Below are 18,369 nucleotides of genomic sequence, written 5' to 3'. Positions count from 1 at the left end.
GTGGAAGGTTTTGGGATGTTTCAAGTGCAGTCCATTTTTTGTGCACTCTGTTTCTATTTCTGTTCCCTGGTGGCTCCGTTGGTAAAAAGTCTGCCTGCAGTGCAGAAGACCCGGGTTCAATCCCTGGGTCAGGAAGATCTCCTGGAGAAGGAAATGACAGCTCACTCCAGTATTCTTGCCTGAAGAATTCAATGGTCTGAGGAGCCTGGTGGGCTACAAAGGGCTGGACATGGCTGAGTGACTGAACACTTATTTCTAGTATGATTTCATCAGCACCACCTCAGATCATCAGGCGTTAGATCCTAGAGGTTGGGGGCCCCTGCATTAGTTTCCTCTTTCATCTTCTACACAGCTCCAGCCTGCTTCCTCCTCCTCTTCCATCTGCAGAACTACCTGCAGGGCTTCTCTGAGTGTGATTAAGAGTCACCTTCCCTCACTTCCTTTCCTTTGAGTCTCTTCTCCTAACTGGGTTTCCCTGATCTCCGTTTAGGTACTTTGGCCCCAGGTGGTGCTAGTGGTAAAGAACCTACCTGCCAATGCAGGAATCCGATCCCTGAGTTGGGAAGATCCCCTGGAGGAGGGCATGGCAACCCACTCCAGTATTCTTGCCTGGAAAATTCCCATGGACAGAGGAATGTGGCAGGCTCTGATAGTCAGACGTGACTGAAGCGACTTACCACAGCATACCAGAGGACCTTAGAACTGCCGACTCACATGATTTTTCTGGCTCTTTGGAGTCCCTTGTCATTCCACGTGTATGTTAGGGTCAGCTTGTGTATTGCTTCCTAAAGGCCCTGAGAGGGTAACAGGCAGGAAGGCCGGGGGTCTTCAGACAGAGGGAATAGGCTGCAAGTGTCAGATGTTTTTTCTCTCTCTCTTAAGCAGCCGGGGGAAACAAACTAGTGTTACATTTTTTCCCCTTTTCCATACAAATTTAAAAGGAGATTTCTCTGAAAATTCTGTGTTGCCATGACGATTCCTGGCTCCACCTGAGCTTAACTTTTCTCAAACTTTGAGCTAAGCAATGCATTTTTTCATAAGGAAATGTTTGTCTTAAGCTATGTTAATATACTATGTATTTTCACTAGACTCTGGCTTCAGGTCGGTTCCCCCTAAAGGCTCAGAACCGACTTGACAAACCAGTATGTCTTACTCATACCTTGTTCTCCTAATCTATGTTAATGAAACAATATATTTGCCTGGAAATCTGCCTTTCTTCAAGATTCATGTCAATCATTTTATGGCCCGGGATGACTCACCTGCTGCCAATGTTATCTCAATGCATATTGTGGGTGAGGGGCCTGGTGCCATTCTCTGAGACATTGCCTTTCTTTCCTTAGCAGACTGCTAGTGGCTGTATAACATCTGGCTAAAGAGCAGAAGGGGGTACTCTTACTGCCCCCATCTGAAGTCTGTGTCAGCAGCTTTCTCCTTCTCTTTTATACTTTAATAAAACTTTATGACACAAAAGCTCTGAGTGATCAAGTCATATTGGATCTTCATTTCAGATTGAAGATGCATTCCATGGTATTGCCATCTTAAGTCTTTCCTTCACTATGGGATATCTGTACATGTCTTCAGGATATTTTTCAGCAATCATGTATAATTTCCAGTGTGCCAGTCTTCTCATCCTTGTTACATCCATGGAAAAGTATTTTATTAATGTTGACATTATTGAAAGGGAATTGTTTTTTTAAATTCCTTTTCAGATTATTATTTGCTAGTGTATACAGATAAAACTGTGTAATCATTCATTTTTATCAGTTGGGACAGCTTGATGGTTGTCTTTACTTTCTTTACTTTCTTATACTTTAAGATTATCCTGGCTCATATATTTACTGCTTCACCCCTAATCTCTGTCATTTATTCAAAGAATTTCTGCCCTTTTTTTAAAAACATTGAATTATTTTTGACTATGCTGGGTCTTTGTTGCTAGATGTCTAGTTGTAGTGAGCAGAAGCTGCCCTCTAGTTGCCGTGCCATGGCTTTTCATTGCAGCAGTTTGGTTGCAGAACTTGGGCTCTGGAGCATGCAAGTACTCCAGTAGTTGTATGGGGGCTTAGTTGCCCCTGGGCATGTGGAATCTTGTAGCACCAGGGATCGAACCCATGTTCCCTGCATTGGTAGGTAGATCCTTTACCATCAGACCACCAGGAACATTTCCTGTTCCCTTTCATTAGAGAATGATATGAAAAACATACATGTAGGAGCTAAAGATGCTCAGCTGACAATACTCGGAAATATATACAGGTATTCCAGCTTACCTTTGAACACATTCAGTTAAAGGTAGTTTGTGATGATATCTCCGTGGATCTTGTAACCTTTCCTTTTGTTTCTCCGTAACTTCCCATTCCAATGGTAACACACCTGGCTTCCATCACTTGTCATGTATAGAATTCAGTGCTTGTCCCATGTGGTTGCTGAAAAAACTGTCAGACTGTCTTCCAAAGGGGGCTGTGCATGCATCCCACCAGTATCTTGAGTATGTTTCTGTAGGATAGTTTACTATCAGTATACTCTCCGTGGCCAGGTGTCTATTTCAATCTTTACCAACCAATTATGAATGGGCTTGTTTTCTCTAGTGTTCTTGGACAATTTGAGTACAGATTCTTTGTCAGATATGCATTTTTTAGGAAAACAATTGTATTTATTTTTGGCTGTGTGGGGTCTTCGTGTATAGGCTTTTCTCTAGTTCAGGTGAGCGTGGGCCATAACTAGTAGTGTGCGGGCTTCTCACTGCAGTGGCTCCTCTTGTTGTGGGGCACAGGCTCACAGGCTTCAGTGGTTGCAGTATGTGAGCTTGGCATTGTGTCTTCCAGGATCTAGAGCACAGGCTCGGCAGTTGTGACACATGGGCTCCATAGCATGTGGGATCTTCCCAAAGCAGGGATCACACCTGCATGTCCAGCACTGGCAGGCGGATTCTTTACCACGGAGCCACCAGGGAAGCGCTCAGGCATATTTTTGATTCTAGTTTTCCACACATGTACCTGGTGAGAGAGGCCAGGATCAAGAGGCCTGGCCACTGGAAGTCCTCAGCCACAGTTCTGGCTGTGCCATCCAAAGCTCTGGGGCCTTTGGCGAGCACCTCAGCTTCCCTGGGACTGTTTCCTCCCCTCAGAAATGCCCTGCTGTTGGACTGTAGCCCACCAAGCTCCTCCATCCTTGGGATTTCTGAGGCCAGAATACTGGAGGGGGTGCCATTTCCTTCTCTACAATGTAGCATTTGGAAGATATTTTCTCCTGGATTGTGGTTTTGATGAAGGAAGGGGGATCCCTTCCAGGGCTTGAGAGTGGCTTCTCGTATGACACTTGGAAATGAATTGTCCGAGGACAGGAGTGCTGTCCAAGCGAGAAACTTCATTGGGAAGGACTGCTGACTTCAGTTTCACTTTTCACTTCCATGCACTGGAGAAGGAAATGACATCCCACTCCAATCTTCTTGCCTGGAGAATCCCAGGGATGGAGGAGCCTGGTGGGCTTCCATCTATGGGGTCACACACAGTCGGACATGACTGAAGTGACTTAGCAGCAGCCGGGGTGGAGTGCAGGAGGGTGAGGGAAATGGAGAGAACTGCTCTGCCACTTGGCTCACCTGCAGGGAGCGAGCTCCGCCCTTGGCAAAGGTCATGAGGAAGGAGGCTCGGCATACACAAAGGCGGGATCGAGTCTCAGGAGCCCCCCTGGAAATTCTCGAGCATCTACCCCCAAAACCAGAGTCTGCCTACTTTCTGCTTTGTGCTTTCACCTACACCTCTGACTTTATGGGGGGTTGTCCCCCACTACCTCTCTCTGAAAAAAGAGTTAGCTTACAGCTCCACTTAATAATTCCTGGGTGTGACAGTGTTTCAACCTACAAACTCCTTTGGAAATCCTCTAGCCTGCCTGAATAAGTTTTTTCGGCCACATGTGATTGTTCAGAGCCTCCCAACTGTGAGAGGGAGGAGATGTTCTAAACTGTCTAAACACAGATTCTTTTGAGTAGTTAAAAGACTGATTAGAAATTGTATTGGTGAAGGGTTTTTCACTTATTGAGCCAATGTTTGCTGCTAAGTCTCCATACCCCTTACCTACTGTGTCCTTGGCAGTGTATTGATTGATATAATGGGTGTATAGAAATGTAAGTAGTAGCCTCAATGTTTGTAACCTTGGACCCTTGAGTTAATTCTTTTCTTGACTGAGCCCACCTCACCTTTGCCCTATAGGAATGCAGCTTTGTCCAGTGCTTTTTTGGAGGCTGGTGTCTGACTTTGGAATAATCACCTTTAGAGAAAGATAAGTTTCTTAAAATGTTAACAGGCCTCCTGGCCAGAAGATGATGTAAATCACCTGAACTTTTGCATATGATAAGTTTGAAAGCCTGGCTTCGATTAGAACCAGGAACTGCTGTCCTTGCATGACTCCACCCCTTCCCCCATTATCCTCTATGCACAACTTAAGGTATAAAACTACTTTGGAAAATAAAGTACGCCCCTTTTTGTTCACTGAAATTTGGTCTCCCCATGTCGTTCTTTCTTTCACCTTCTGGCTGAATTTTTCCTCTGAGGCGGGGAAGCTCATCAAGCCTACTAATTTTGCCTGGGCTTCTAAGGTCCGACCGGGAGGCATTAGTGTCTTCTCTCCTTTGGGAGAACGGGAGGACGCCTGCGGCCTTCGTAGGTGACGTTAATTCCCTGCTTTGGAATTTTATTCAGCCTCTTTTCTTCACTGAATTTTCCTACTGAGCTATCCTTATTTCAGCCGCTTTTCTCCACTGAATTTCCTCACTGAGCTATCCTCATTCATTACTCTTTATATCTTTAATTAACGTTTAATTAAGCAGTTGTTTCCTGATCGTCGCCGATGCCATCTCTCCTTCGAATACCCTGGATCAGCCGGGGCTGGACCCCAGCACTCACCATCTCAGGGTTTATGGCCATTGGGTTAGTTTCTGGTTTGTCTCTTGCCAGTCATTCTGAATTGGGATCCTTCCTGGGGGCACACGCATCACTCAGCTGAGATGGATTCCAGCGAGGAGGATCCTGGGAAGTTGGTAGGACCTCTGGACTACAGTCTTCCATCTCTTTTTGACCTCTCCAGAATCCTGGTTGGTGGTAGCTTGTTAGTTCCTTGTTCCTTACCAGGACCTCCTCTTGTAAGATGACTCCTGAAAGTGTTTTCTCTTCTCTGTTGCCCGGCAAGGGTGGGTGGTCAGTGGTTCATTTAACAGTTTGTCTTTTGGTTCTCTCGAATAAGGTCCTTCACAGAGTAAATGTATAAAATTGTAAAAGTCAATGTTTTAAATAATTTGTATTCATAATTTGGTAAGTTGGCTTTTTTGTTGTGTGTTAGAACTCATCACCAGACCAAAGGTCATGTAAATCTTTTGTTGTTTTATAAAGTTTTATAGTTTTTTAAATTGAATTACAGTGTTAGTTGCAAAGTTTGTGTTTCTGTTCATCTTTTTTCTTTTAAACTTTTATTTATTTTTAGTTGATTGATCACTGCTTTACAATATTGGTTTGATTTGTCATACACCCACATGAATTAACCATAGGTGTACGTGTGTCCCCTCACTCTTTTTTTCCTTTTTATTTATTTATTTTTATTATAAATTTTTAAATTTTAATTGGAGGCTAATTACGTTACAATATTGTATTGGTTTTGCCATACATCAACATGAATCCACCACGGGTATACACATGTTCCCCATCCTGAACCCCCCTCCCACCTCCCTCCCCATACCATCCCTCTGGGTCATCCCAGGGCACCAGCCCCAAGGATCCTGTATCATGCATCGAACTTGGACTGGCGATTCGTTTCATATATATTATACATGTTTCAATGCCATTCTCCCAAATCATCCCACCCTCTCCCTCACCCACAGAGTCCAGCAGACTCTTCTATACATCTGTGTCTCTTTTGCTGTCTTGCATACTGGGTTATCATTACCATCTTTCTAAATTCCATATATATGCGTTAGTATACTGAATTGGTGTTTTTCTTTCTGGCTTACTTCACTCTGTATAATAGGCTCCAGTTTCATCCATCTCATCAGAACTGATTCAAATGCATTCCTTTTAATGGCTGAGTAATACTTCTTTGTGTATATGTACCACAGCTTTCTTATCCATTCATCTGCTGATGGACATCTAGGTTGCTTCCAAGTCCTGGCTATTATAAACAGTGCTGTGATGAACATTGGGGTACACGTGTCTCTTTCAATTCTGGTTTCCTCGGTGTATATGCCCAGCAGTGGGATTGCTGGGTCATAAGGCAGTTCTATTTCCAGTTTTTTAATGAATCCCCACAGTGTTCTCCATAGTTTGAGTTCCCTGAATCATACAGCAAATTCCCACTGGTTGTCTATTTATAAATGTTGGTGTACATGCATCCATGCTGCTCTCTCCATTCATCTCACCCTCTCCCTCTTGTTCCCCACCCTTGTCTGTAAGTCTCTTCTCTATGTCTGCATCTCCGTTGCTGCTATGTGAACAGATTTGTTAGACCCATCCTTCTAGATTCCATGTTTTTCTCTTTCTGACTGACTTCCTGTTTAATACGCTCTAGGTTCATCCCATTCATTAAAACTGACTCAAATGTGTTCCTTTTTATGGCTGCATTCCATACAGGCTCTGATTGTTCCTTAGCCATGTTTTGAGGAGGGTCATGGAGCTATTCTGCTCCATTTCAGTTTGGGCTTCCAGTCTGAGTACTCACAGCAGAGCTGCTTCTGGGTGAGCCCTCTGAGGTCTGTGAGCGCGGGGATGCCCGCTCTTCTCTGGTGGCTCGCAGGGGGCGCCAAAACCCCCTCTGACCCATGGGCGCAGGACGCTTTGCCTTCAGACTGGGCTTGGTGACCAGCTGGCGGGAGCTTTGTCTCCTCAGGGCCATCAGGGCTCGGGCTCCTGGATAACGGGGCTGTGTCCAGGCTGAGAGGAGCAGGGTTGCCTCACTGCTCGCCAGCAGGGAGGCACTACAAGAGAAAAAATGAGGATGAAGTAGACGTTTCCTGTGTCCAGCTGAGTGCTGACTGGAGGTCCATCTCAGAGGACTCGGGAGGGAAAGAGCTCCATGTGCAAAATGGCGGGTTTTCAGTTCGATTTCTGTTAGATGATCTAGAGGATGACCTTCACTGATGTTCTTCAGTGCAGGTGGCCAGTTTTCCTGTCACTGTTTCTTGAGAAGACTGTCCTTTCCTCTTTGCTCATTCCTGGTTTGATTTTCATGAACTGACCACGTACATGTGCGTTCATTCCTGGGCTCCTATTCTTTCCTGGAGTCCATGTGTCTGTGTTCTTGCCAGTTCCTCATTGTGGTGGTTACTACAGCTCTGTGATGTAGTTTGAAGTTGAAGAGGAAGCTGCCTCCAGCTGTGTTCGTCTTTGTCAGAGTCTTTTTGGCCATTTAAGGTCCTGTTCAATATTCAGTTCAGTTCAGTTCAGTTGCTCAGTCGTGTCCAACTCTTTTTGACCCCATGAATCGCAGCACGCCAGGCCTCCCTGTCCATCACAAACTCCCGGAATCCACCCAAACTCACGTCCATCGAGTCAGTGATGCCATCCAGCCATCTCATCCTCCGTCGTCCCCTTCTCCTCCTGCCCCCAATCCCTCCCAGCATCAGAGTCTTTTCCAATGAGTCAACTCTTCGCATGAGGTGGCCAAAGTACTGGAGTTTCAGCTTTAGCATCACTCCTTCCAAAGAACACCCAGGGCTGATCTCCTTCAGAATGGACTGGCTGGATCGCCTTGCAGTCCAAGGGACTCTCAAGAGTCTTCTCCAACACCACAGTTCAAAAGCATCAATTTTTCGGTGCTCAGCTTTCTTCACAGTCCAACTCTCACATCCATACATGACCACAGGAAAAACCATAGCCTTGACTAGACAGACCTTTGTTGGCAAAGTAATGTCTCTGCTTTTGAATATGCTATCTAGGTTGGTCATAACTTTCCTTCCTAGGACTAAGTGTCTTTTAATTTCATGGCTGCAGTCACCATCTGCAGTGATTTTGGAGCCCATAAAAATAAAGTCTGACACTGTTTCCACTGTTTCCTCATCTATTTCCCATGAAGTGATGGGACTGGATGCCATGATCTTCGTTTTCTGAATGTTGAGCTTTAAGCCAACTTTTTCGCTCTCTGCTTTCACTTTTATCAAGAGGCTTTTTAGTTCCTCTTCACTTTCTACCATAAGGGTGGTGTCATCTGCGTATCTGAGGTTATTGATATTTCTCCCAGCAATCTTGATTCCAGCTTGTGTTTCTTCCAGTTTCTCATGATGTACTCTGCATATAAGTTAAATAAACAGGGTGACAATATACAGCCTTGATGTACTCCTTTTCCTATTTGGAACCAGTCTGTTGTTCCATCACCAGTTGTAACTGTTGCTTTCTGATCTGCATACAAATTTCTCAAGAAGCAGATCAGGTGGTCTGGCATTCCCATCTCTTTCAGAATTTTCCACAGTTTATTGTGATCCACACAGTCAAAGGCTTTGGTATAGTCAATAAAGCAGAAATAGATGTTTTTCTGGAACTCACTTGCTTTTTCCATGATCCAGCGGATGTTGGCAATTTGATCTCTGGTTCCTCTGCCTTTTCTAAAACCAGCTTGAACATCAGGAAGTTCACGGTTCATATATTGCTGAAGCCTGGCTTGGAGAATTCTGAGCATTACTTTACTAGTGTGTGAGATAAGTGCAATTGTGTGGTAAAACATCAGACCTTAACAATTTTCTGTTTTCATCTCAATTGAATTTTTGATCTGTTGACAGGCACAGTGCACACAGGAACTTGCTTCTGCCACTAATGATGAAGTCAATCTGAGGGACAGATATTTGTATCCTGGATGCACCAGGCTCTTCCATGCAACTGACTGGAGTGGTCTTCTCTTATTTGTTCCATCATGTTTTAAATAAAAGTAAATATACATATGGTAAAACATTTAAATGGTACAAGAGGATTTAAAATAATCAGTAAATGTCATTTTCTCCTATAACCTAGAAAATCTGATGTTTTCCAAATCATCAAACAGTCATATGAATAATTTGAAAAGCGAAGTCAACCTTAGAGTATCTTCATCTGAAAATTATTCTCAGGATTTCTGGAATACCTTGATTCTCTCATATTTTACCTCTGGTACAGAGGAAAGCCATGCAGTCTTCTCCTTCTCAAAAAAACTAACTAGGAAAGCAACTCACACACTCTGCTCAGAGACAGCAAGTGCAAGCAACACCTTGTACCCCATGGATCTGGTCCTAGCCATGGGCAGGGGCTCTGGTATCCACCAGAGACACAGGCGGGTGCCCGGAGCCCAGCGGTGCCCTTGAATGCCTCTGATCCTCTGGGCCAGCTGAGATTCCTTTGAGGAGAGCCTGATGCGGCTGGCGTGTAAGGAGAGGAGACCGGCATCCTCGAAGAGACGAACTAGAAACGTTTCTGTTGCCTCTTGCAGGGCCAACAGGGCCTGGGTTTGCCAACTGAAGTCCACACCATGAGTGAATTTAACACGTATTTCTCTTGCTGGTGAAGGAGTGGGGATGGGGGGAGGAGTGGAGAGGAAAAGGAGACTCAGGAGAAGATAGACTCTCTCCGCGAGTCTCTGTGAATCTTCACATCTGTTCTTCTTTCCTGGCTTTTACTCTTGGGACCTAATTGGTGGCTGATGTCAGCTCCAGGGAGCTTAGAGACAGCGGGCACAGCTCTCCTGGTCTCGGCGGTGCGAGAGGAGGAGACAGTTTCTCGGGGCAGGGGAAGGGACGGGAGGCTGGTTGGATGAGAGAGTTGCAGGCGGCTGAAGGGGGTCTTTCTTGGCAGCAGGCGCGTGCCCTTCTGGAGCGCTTGGATCGCCTGCAGGAGCGCATGTCTCTTGCGAGCCTGTGGACGGGAGGAAGCACCTGGACACAGGCCGGCGGGCTGGCGGCGGGAGCCGGGCTCACCGGGTGCCCCTCGGTGTTTCGGGCTCGCGGCTCCGGTGGGCCGGTGGCGGGCGCGCAGAGGGTGTTTCGGCCCTGGGGCTCCTTCTAGATCTGGGTCTGGGTGCAGAGGCCGGGAGGGCCGGGTCTCCCCGGCCGGCTGCCTGACCCGGCTGGGTGGTGCTCTGGAAGTTTGTACCCTTTGACCAGATTCTTCCAATTCCCGTCCCAACACCCCTCTGCGTACCTCCAGTAAAGACTACAGCACTCTGTTAGTTCCCCGGTGCACAGCATAGTGATTTGACATTTCTATACATTTCAAAATGATCGCCGTAAATCTAGTTACCATCTGTCACCATGAAAGGTATTACTTTATTACTGACTATATTTGCCTACATTATTATCGACTGTATTGATGATTATATTCTTAGTGTTCAATATTGATGTTTTCCCCTATGTATCTCTGTATTTTAGTGGTTGCTCTGGAGATTATAGTATTCATATTTAGCTTTTCTCTGTCTGCTTGGAAATAAGATTGTGCCACGTCAAGGTGAACACAGAAGCCACACTACCACTTAGTGCTACATCTTCGTGCATCAAAAACTGCTTCAGACAGTGTTAGAAATTTTGCTTTCTGCTGTCATACATATATACATCATATATACATACAGAATAGTCTCGGGACTTCCCTGGTGGTCCAGCGGCTAGGACTCTGTGCTCCCAGTGCACGGGGCCTGGGTTTGATCCCTGGTCGGGGAACTAGATCCCACGTGCTGCAATGAAGATGGAAGGTCCCAAGTGCCACAACTAAGACCTGGCACAGCTACATAAATACATAAAAATAGATATTTCTTAAATAAGAAGTATAAAAAGCTGACTGCTTTGGCCACTTCTTTAAAATTAGGGACTCCCTGGCAGTCCAGTGATTAAGACTAGGAGCTCCCACTGCAGTGGGCAAGGATTCCACCCCTGGTCAGGGAACTAAGATCCCACACGTTGGATGGCACAGACCAAAAAACCATAAGACTCATCTTTACATAGTTATTTGCCATTTCTATTGCTCTTCCTTTATTCTTGAAATTTGTTTCCCTCTGGTATTATTATTCTCTTTGAATCTGAAGAATTTCCTTTAGCCTTTCTTTCAAAGTGGGTCTTCTAGAGAGCTCCCTTCTCGCTTTAATGCAGATGGTACAGAAGGTGAGGATTCAGCGTAGCGTGGCTGATCAGTGAGTGTCCAGGGTGCCCGGTCACTGCTAAATTTCCTTGTGTGACCATCATGGTTAGTGTACGGGAATTGCCTGGTTTCAGTCACACAACATGTACACCACACGGCAGACAGCTGCCCTGTCCTGCGCCAAACAGGCAGAGGCAGCTGAGCCAGGATGAGTGCCGTCTGATAGCCGCCTTTGCTCCTTCTGACTCAGTGACCCACCTATCTTCTTGAAATGTGTGCTCCCCTTCCCTTGTGATGGAGCAAAGTCCAGACATCAACCGTATGCTTCCACAGTCACCTGGTAACATGGGAGCACTGTGCACCAGCTTTTCCAAAATCATCAGATATTTCTCTTTGATAGTACAGAATTAAATAGGAATTTAATAGAATTAAATGGAATTAAATAGGTTTCTTTTCCCCCTCATTAAAGAAGTTTCAGGCTTTAGAAGAAGGCAGGGGAATACTCGGGGGTTTAGGGACCTCTTGAAATCATTTGAGGCCAGGCTGGCTTTTCAAAAATATTTAGTATTTATTTATCTATTTGGTTATGTCGGGTCCTAGTTTCCACACGAGGGATCTTCGTTGTGGACTCTAGTTGCAGCTTGTTGGCTTAGTTGCTCCATGGCCTGTGGGATCTTATTTCCCCAACCAGGAATTGAACCTTTGTTCTCTGCATTGCAAGGTAGATCTTAACCACTGAACCACCAGGGAAGCACCAGGCATATGTATGCAGACCAAGATACACTACCTTCAGACACGCAGAAATGTCCCCTTCTCAGGAAGGCCTTCCTCATCTGCCCCATTTAAGGCTGTGAGTTGATGATACCCCGCCTCCTCCTGCTCTGTTTCTCTCATGTTACTTATCACCGTTTAAGACAGGGCTTGCTTATTTGCCAGGTTTGTCTGTTTCGTTGGTTGCAATGTCCTAAGTGCCTAGAATGGTGCATGCTCAGTAAATCTATATATATATATATATATATATATATATATATTTTTTTTTTTTACCTTGCTGCATGGCTTGTGGGATCTTAGTTCCCTGACCAGAGATTGAACCCAGGCCCTCAGCAGTGAAAGCATGGAGTCCTAACCACTAGACTGCCAGGGAATTCCCTCAGTAAATATTTCTTGGATGAAAGAACACAGTTTTGCAACTTGCTTTTCTTCCTTTTTAAAAAGAAGTTGTCTCTGACACCCTCCCATGGTATACATAACCACACCAGGCACCTTCTCTCTTTTAATGTTCCCCCTGCTATCCTTGGGCTTCCCAGGTGGTGCTGGTGGTAAAGAACCTGCTTGCCAAGGCAGGAAACATAAGAGACCCAGCTTCAATCCCTGGATCAGGAAGATCCCCTGGAGAAGGGAATGGCAACCTACTCCAGTATTCTTGTCTGGAGAATCCCATGGACAGAGGACCCTGGCAGGCTACAGTCCCTGGGGTCACAAAGAGTCAGACACAACTGAAGTGACTTAGCACACATGCACACTGCCATCCTAGCTTGGTCCTAAAGCTACAGAGTGTGCTGTTACCACCTGCAAGTGATTTGAGGGAAATGACATGCTATGGGACCCTTGAGCTTTAGGATGGAGAAGCACGGGCCCCTGACATGGCCTCTTCTATGTGAAGGAAGGCCGTGTGATGTGCTGACACCCCAACACAGGCCTGTCCTTTCAGGTCTTATGTGGGTCATTATATGATAGTCCCTGGTGCCTCAAACGTAAAGAATCTGCCTTCAGTGCAGGAGACCTGGGTTTGATCCTTGGGTTGGGAAAATCCCCTGGAGAAAGTTATGGCAACAAACTCCAGTATTCTTGCCTGGAGAATCCCCATGGACAGAGGAGCCTGGCGGGCTAGAGTCCATGGGGTCACAAAGAGTCGGACATAACTGAGTGACTAAGCACAATCTGTTGAAGGAGGTTGTACAGGTCTCATGAGTCAGAAGCTGGCAGGTAACTGCTGAAAAGCAACCGTGCTAGGGAACCTAAGACCCTGGATAGCATCACAATGCATTGGCAGTGAAACCACCTCCTGGGAAAAGCAGGAGGCTCCAGCTCGTGCCTCGCCTTTGGGGCTTGCTGATAGGAAATGAACAAGTGCCTGCCAGGTGCCACTGCTGTGTGATGAAACGGGGGTGCAGACCAGGCCCATTTCCTTAACCCTAACCCACCCGCCTGGATGCTATCTATCTCTGGCTGACGGCTTGTGATTGGCCCCCAGCACATTTCTGCAGGGGAGCAGGGCTTCTTGTCAAAACCACCTGGGTTCCAGGGAGTAGAGAATTAAAACATCTAAGAGGAAAGAATACAGGGACTGTCTTGGGGAAAATGGGATGGTTTTGAATAAGTCTTCATGTTTGGAAAGGATGTTAAGAAGGAAAAAGGCATCTGTGCAAATTACTTTGGTCACCTCCTTTAAGAACACTGACTTGATGGTTCATCTAGTGGTTAAGAATCTGCCTATGACACAGGTTCCATCCCTGGTCCAGGAATATTCCATATGCTGCAGGGCAACGAAGCCCGTGTACCACAACCTCTGAGCCTGAGCTCTAGAGCCTGCGCTCTAGAGCCTGCAGGCCGCAGCGTCTGAAGCCCACGCATCCTAGAGCCAGTGCTGCACAGCCAGAGAAGCCCCCCGCACCGAGAAGCCCACACACTGCAACCAGAGAGTGGCCCCCACTTGCCGCAGCCAGAGAAGGCTCATGTGCAGCCGCGGAGACCTGGCACAGCCCAGAGTAAATATGTAAATAATAAGAGTAAAGAAGATAATAGTAAATCTTAAAGAGAGATTTCAGACCACTGAAAGATCCTTAGAGGTTCCAAGGAGACAAAAAATTATTATGAAGTGAATGCTTAACCACTGCTTGTTATACTCAGCGTATTTTAAAATTAATTTTTATTGGAGTAGAGTTGCTTTGCAATCTTACTTTAGTTTCTGCTGTACAGCAAAGTGGATCAGTTATATGTATACATATATCCCCTCTTTTTTAGATTTCTTTTCCGACTTAAGTCACCACAGAGCATTGGATAGAGTTCCCTGAGCTATATAATACGTTCTCATTAGTTATCTCTTTTATACATCAGTAGTGTACATGTGTCAATCCTCAACATATTTATTTTAGACAAGGTGGTTGATGGTATTGTGTACATTATTTATATCCCCGCCCCCCCTACTTTGGATCTACTTCTATTACCTGTTAAGAAACTGGTGTTTAAAATTTCCATCTGTTTCTAGCTTTGGTTCCTTCAGTTCTTGCTTTGTTTGTTTTGAGGCTCTGTTGTTAGGCATGTGGATATTTATGACATGCCTTCCTGCTGAATTATCACTATGAGAAGTCCATCTTCTAACTCTAGAAGTCTAGAGACTTCTTCAGTATTCTTCAGCATTCTAATGTTTAAAGTATGCATGCTATGGGTTCTAACCAGTTACTTTATAAAAATTGTGGCTTTACTTAAGATAATGACAGTTTTATTGAGATACAATTCACATACCATCAATTCACCCATTTAATATGTAATTAAATTCACTGGTTTTTAGTATATTCACAGGGTTGTGCAACCATGGCCACAACAACTTTCAGAACATTTTCATCATCTCAAAAGAATCCCACATTAGCAGTCATTCCCCGTTTCATTCAGACACCCCACCCCCATTAGCCCAGGTCAACCACTAATTTATTTTCTGTCTCTATAGATTTGCCTCTTCTAGACATTTCATATACATGAAATCATACTATATGTGGTTTTTATGACTGGCTTCTTTCACTTGGTATAATGTTCTCAAGGGTCCTAAGTGTTATAGCATGTTTCAGTATTTTATCCAACCATTGTTTCTGATTTCTTAAAAAAAAATAATAGACTTTATTTTTTAGAGCACTTTTAGGTTCACAGCAAAATTGAATAGACAGTGCAGAGAGTTCCCATATATTGGGTTAGCCAACAAGTGCATTCATGTTTTTATGTAATATCTTATGGAAAAACCCAAACAAACTTTTTAGCCAACCCAATACTTCTCCCACCCCATAGCTTTTAGGCTCCATCTTGTATTCCATTAATTTTTTTTTCAAACATATTCTCTTAGAATTCTGACTACCAGTCCTTGTTCCCAATGAAATGTTAGGAATATCTCTTTATCAATTCCTCTCTCTCTAATATAATACTTGACAACATTCAGGTAGTGATAGATGACCACGTGTGGCTAATTGAATGACTTTTTTTATAGTGGCAAAATTAAACTCTTTATTACAGTATTATTTATAAACAGTTTTAAAGTAATATAAATCACTATTATTAGGGATATAAAATGAACAAAAGGCTCTGTTTTTTTTTTTTCAAAAGGCTCTGTTTTAAATATATGTTTTATATATAATTTGTGTTGATATTTTCATAAAACTTGAATAGTGTAGATATATAATTTATGTATTAATAAAAACATGTAAAGCACAGGCTTTGTTCATAGTGTATCCTTAACAATACTGATATATTACTGATTTATTGTATATAAATTCTAAATATATATGTTTTTCCACATACCTCATTATACTTATGCTTTTCTTTTTTTTTTTTTAAGTTTGTACTTCACTAGGCATGTCTCACTTTTTCCTTTCTTTTACCTCCCCTACTTTTTGTCATTTTTAATATTTACTGTTAATCTAATTTTTCCTTGCAGAATACATTTCTTCAGTGTCTGTTCTTTGAGTCCATCTCTCTCTGCCTGTATTGTTAGCATGTTTGCTTATGGCTTTCTGTTTAGAGTGTTGTGGCTTTCATTCATGATCATTGCCCTACATGTTTACTCTTGTTGTTTTCCCTCTTTCTTAGAATGAGTTGAATTTAAAAAATCATTTGTCTTTAGCTCTTTGACAAACAGAATAGAAATAACTTTTCCTGTTTGCAGTTCTAACCCATCTAAATAAGGTTCTGCTAAAAACTAAACTTTCATATTTCCCTTTGCAAGTGATAATTCATACATATAGAAATCATGCAAGCAAATTTCAAAACATAGCAACTAATTTAAATAGCTTAGTTTTTCAGACATAGTACTCTAAAGTATTGGGGATAAATTTTTATTCTAGAACATTTTGGTAGAGAAAGTAATCTAGTAGGTGTCATAGCCTTTGTATAGCAGTATATTAGGGGTAAGGAGAGGAACATCTGGGGCTTCCTATGTCATCTGTCATAATCCTTACCCCATGAGAAGGTTAGTCAGTGGCAGAACTGGGATTTGAATCCACATCTGAATGACTCCAGAGCCTGTGCTCTTTGTGTTAGATCATAGAGTAATGGGGGATGTTATAATTATTTTATTAAATTTTACTCTTATTATTCTTAAAGTTCTTATTTTCTTCTCCAGAATGTCCTGAAACCAAACTTAATGAAGCTAATGAATGCTTCTCAGCAATCCAAGAGAAACAGTAAGTTATCTAAGACTGTCCTCTTGGTGACAATTATTCACTGATTTGAAATTCAATTCAATTATTCACTGATTTGAAATTACAGATGTTCTCATGTACTTTCCCTTGTTTTCACTGTAGTAGAAGCAAAATGTGGCATTGTGAGACCAGAGAGTACAACGTTCTCTGAGGACAATAATTCTGATAGGGAAATTGAAGATGTGGTTGAAACCATTCCCGAACCATCACCTGGAGTCCAGGGCTTCTCTCATCCTGCCTTCCCATCGCCTGAGCCTCTTCCACAACCTCTCAAGTCTCTCGCAGGCCTTGGTCTCACAAAGGCAAGTTGTTTTGTTTGTAACTCTTTTTCCCCTGTACTTTTTCACATGCCATTTGCATGTCATGTCCCCTTATATGACAGAAAGGATCCTACCACAGAAATGGAACCCTTCAAAGTCATGATACAAAATGTTGTGATAATAAGAGCAATATATATGCATGACTCAGATTTATAAATGTTGGCATACTAAGTATGCCATTATGAAAGAAAGAAATTACAAATCAATTAGGAAGAAGAGCTAGATGAATATGAAGATGGGGAGGGGGATGAAGGGGAAGAATTCATTTAAGAAGGACAAGATGAATATGAAATGGAATGAGGGTCAGGATGAGACAGATTATTATACAAACACAACAGAAATAGTGGGGGTATGTCAGACAAGGAACTCTATTTATGAATACGAGAAGAATTATTTCAAATTCAACTTGAGACAGTGAGGTTGTGAAAGAACAATGCTCATACTCTTTTGAATGACATATAGCTGATTTTTATGAAGAACTGAAAGAAAATTTATTCTTTACCTTTTTTGGTGGTTGTTTTTGAAGTTGGTGGTGGTTCTTGTTTTTTTTTTTTTTTTTAAATTGCAGTATAATCAATTTACAATACTGTGTTAGTTTCAGGTGTACAGCAAAGTGTCTTGGTTATACTTATATATGTATCTATGGCTTCCCTGGTGGCTCAGTTGGTAAAGGGTCTGCCTGCAATATGGGAGACCTGGGTTCAATCCCAGGGTTGGGAAGATCCTTTGGAGAAAGAAATGGCAACCCACTCCTGTATTCTTGCCTGCAGAATTCCATGGAGAGAGGAGCCTGGTGTATTACAGTCCACGGGGTCACAAAGAGTCAGACACAACTGAGGGACTAACACACACACATGTATGTATATATCTATATTGAATATAGTTCCCTCTGGAAGTTCATTTCAATTTGAAGTGATTTGTCTTTTTAAACAAATTCTCACTTTGAAAGTAATGAAGCCATGTCTTCTATTTAATATAGCAAAACTTTAGTTCATAGACAATTCAAGGTGAGTTCTTTTTTAGGCCTTAGCAGATTTATTATGATTTAAGAATTTTTGGCCTTTCTGTTTCTTGTGGTTTCTAACTTACTGTTTGATAAATACTTAATGTACTTAACTAATTTATCTTACTGTTTGGTATAATCTTTGTGGGTGTTTTAGGTCTTTTTGAAATTAAAGAGGAAATAAATAAGCATTTTATCTAGTCTTGTTACTAAAGTTATAATTTATAATTATATAAATGAGATTCTTACTCTCTCTTCGGAGAAGGCAATGGCACCCGACTCCAGTACTCTTGCCTGGAAAATCCCATGGACAGAGGAGCCTGGTAGGCTGCAGTCCATGGGGTCGCGAAGAGTCAGACACGACTGAGTGACTTCACTTTCACTTTTCACTTTTATGCATTGGAGAAGGAAATGGCAACCCACTCCAGTGTTCTTGCCTGGAGAATCCCAGGGATGGGGGAGCCTGTTGGGCTGCTGTTTATGGAGTTACACAGGGTCGGACACGACTGAAGCAA

The 18,369-nt window shown here is 43.2% G+C and overlaps 1 long non-coding RNA gene across 1 annotated transcript; it reads left to right on the top strand.

Moving 5' to 3' along the window:
- The first annotated feature begins 8,859 nt into the window (after positions 1-8,859).
- LOC113899545 lies at positions 8,860-16,827 on the top strand. The gene is made up of 3 exons (XR_003512936.1): positions 8,860-8,898; positions 16,453-16,513; positions 16,634-16,827. It is a non-coding gene; the product is annotated as an uncharacterized LOC113899545 (long non-coding RNA).
- Positions 16,828-18,369: the final 1,542 nt, after the last annotated feature.

Source organism: Bos indicus x Bos taurus, chromosome 10, assembly GCF_003369695.1.
Source record: "Bos indicus x Bos taurus breed Angus x Brahman F1 hybrid chromosome 10, Bos_hybrid_MaternalHap_v2.0, whole genome shotgun sequence".
Classification (NCBI taxonomy): domain Eukaryota; kingdom Metazoa; phylum Chordata; class Mammalia; order Artiodactyla; family Bovidae; genus Bos; species Bos indicus x Bos taurus.
This window is presented reverse-complemented; position numbering and strand designations above follow the sequence as displayed.